The sequence below is a fragment of the Rhamphochromis longiceps genome, linkage group LG4 (assembly GCF_057381845.1).
Source record: "Rhamphochromis longiceps isolate RC_006_pf linkage group LG4, R_longiceps_female_GT1.1, whole genome shotgun sequence".
Lineage (NCBI taxonomy): Eukaryota > Metazoa > Chordata > Actinopteri > Cichliformes > Cichlidae > Rhamphochromis > Rhamphochromis longiceps.
This window is the reverse complement of record NC_140560.1, coordinates 4,956,467-4,958,666: the sequence shown is the minus strand read 5'-3', so window position 1 is coordinate 4,958,666 and position 2,200 is coordinate 4,956,467. Positions and strand designations below refer to the sequence as shown.

The following is a 2,200-nucleotide window of genomic DNA, read 5'->3' as shown; positions in this document are numbered from 1 at the left end:
GGTAGCTTCATGGTAAAGATGTGGCTTTATTACCTAAAGAGAGTATGAAAGAAAAGCAGGTAAGGTAACACAAACCAAAAGAAACATGGCCAACGCAAACAAGATTACTGCTACATCAACTCAGGCAACATTTTTCTTGGCAGAAATAATCTAATATTAACTAATTTATAGTTTAATCCTTCGCATGTATCTCCACAGATTTCTCTTACCTCTGTGTTCCAGTGGTTCAGATATGTGCTCTGTCTTTAGAGATAGAGAGACAAGGCCGTGTGACCGATGGTGACATGGAACTGAATCTGAGCCCCAAAGAGAGAATAAGAGTTATGCTTTTGCACCATATTGTGTTTTCACCGTTCTTTCATAGCAAGAAGAATGATTTTCAGTCAAATGATCCCTACAATCAGTATATTTAATTTCAAAATCAGCCACCCTGGAAATCAACCTACCATCTGGATAATTGTCAGATACTTCTTCCACCACAGGTACTTTTGGATCTTAGGTCCACAGGAGGCAAGACTGTAATACAGGTACATCAGGACATGGATCATCGCATTCATATGTGCACCAAAGAATGCTGCAGTAGAAGAAACAATAAGTTTTTAATTTTGTTCTGCTTACTATAGTTAAAAAAAATCTTAAACTGAGTTGCTCTGAACTCCTGCTGTCTGTATCCAATAAAAAGACAATAGTTGAGGGGGTGGGAGATACAAACAAGTGTAGGTCCAGGGGCCCATGAATCCAGATTAAACTATGCAAGCTACATATGACGATACTATGCTTGTGGGTTTCAGTGAAATTTGTCATCTAGCTTCCTCATCAGTGTTCAGACTCAGTTTACTCTCAGTCACAATCATCTACTTGCAAATATACATATAGCTGCACCTGTGTTTACTAATTAGCAAGTGATAGCGTGTTATCATGCTAAATACATACTGTGAACATGATAAACATTGTACCCAATAGTAAACTTCAGCGATTAAATGCTATTACTCTCAACATGTTGCCTTGTTGGCATTAGCACTTAGCTCAAAGTGCTCCTCTGCCTGTGGTATACCTTTACAGAGTTGCTAGCATGGCTGTTAATATGCAGATGCATATTATAAAAAAAAAAAAAATAAGCTCAACAAACAACAATAATGAATACATTAACCAGTAGTGAATAAAAGGTTTATAGACAAGTAGCTCCACATGTTTGGTTTAGCTTCCTGAAGCATCCACCAAGGCATTTGTGTCTCTTCCCAGCCCTCACCCAGTATAAACCACAAAACTACAGAGCCGGTGAAGGCTTTATCAACAGCAATGCTGATAAATTCATATATATATCATATAGCTGATGTCTGCTGTGTTGTAAGCTACTCACACTGTCCTCCTGCCACCCACTTGATGCCAATCCACCAGAGCGTGAACATGGAGCAATGATGGTAGACGTGCAGGAAGGTGACCTGGTTAAATTTTTTCCTCAGGATGAAAAACACAGTGTCCAGATACTCAATGCCTTTGGAGATGAAATACCTCCACAGAGCTCCTGCCACCTGACTCCCGCAGAAATAAAGAAGGGGAAGAAAAAGACTGTTAACATATGAACATATATGATCAAGAGCTACATGTGTGTGAACTCTGATTTTGGAAATCCTAACCTCGACCCGAGACTGACTCACTTGTGGTTTCTGTTTCAAACTACGTCATAGAGCAACAGGAAGGAAGGTGAAACTGAACACCATTCAACTCCGGCTTGTACTTTTTTCTGATAACAGGCCCGTGCTCTAAATGTATGGATGCCTCTCATGTTTCTAAAAGCTCTCTGAGTGACGTGTCCCTGGCAGGCTGACTGTAATTTTCTGAACCATGGGTACAGTGGAGAATTATTAACAGGTAGGGATCTGGTTCCAAGGAAACTAATTATTGTAGACACAAAAGTCTTAAGATAGTAAGTTACATAAACAGCTGAAGTCCCACTACTATATTCAGAGTTTATCTATGCAAGCGTGTGTGTGTGTGTGTGTGTGTGTGTGTGTGTGTGTGTGTGTGTGTGTGTGTGTGTGTGTGTGTGTGTGTGTGTGTGTGTGTGAGTGAAACAAGATCGCCTGTCGCTGGTTTCTTTTTCAGTCTCTCAAAAGGAAAAGTAGTATTCACTAAGGGATATTTATTCGTTTTTTACACATAGGCAGCCTGTAGGTTACAAGCGGATAGAAAGTTCTTC

At 40.0% G+C, this 2,200-nt stretch overlaps 1 long non-coding RNA gene across 1 annotated transcript; it reads right to left on the bottom strand.

Moving 5' to 3' along the window:
- Positions 1-228: 228 nt before the first annotated feature.
- On the bottom strand, positions 229-1,491 carry LOC146670870 (uncharacterized). The gene is made up of 3 exons (XR_014911576.1): positions 1,361-1,491; positions 447-516; positions 229-296 (listed from the first exon to the last, which is right to left on the bottom strand). It is a non-coding gene; the product is annotated as an uncharacterized LOC146670870 (long non-coding RNA).
- Between the last annotated feature and the right edge of the window lie 709 nt (positions 1,492-2,200).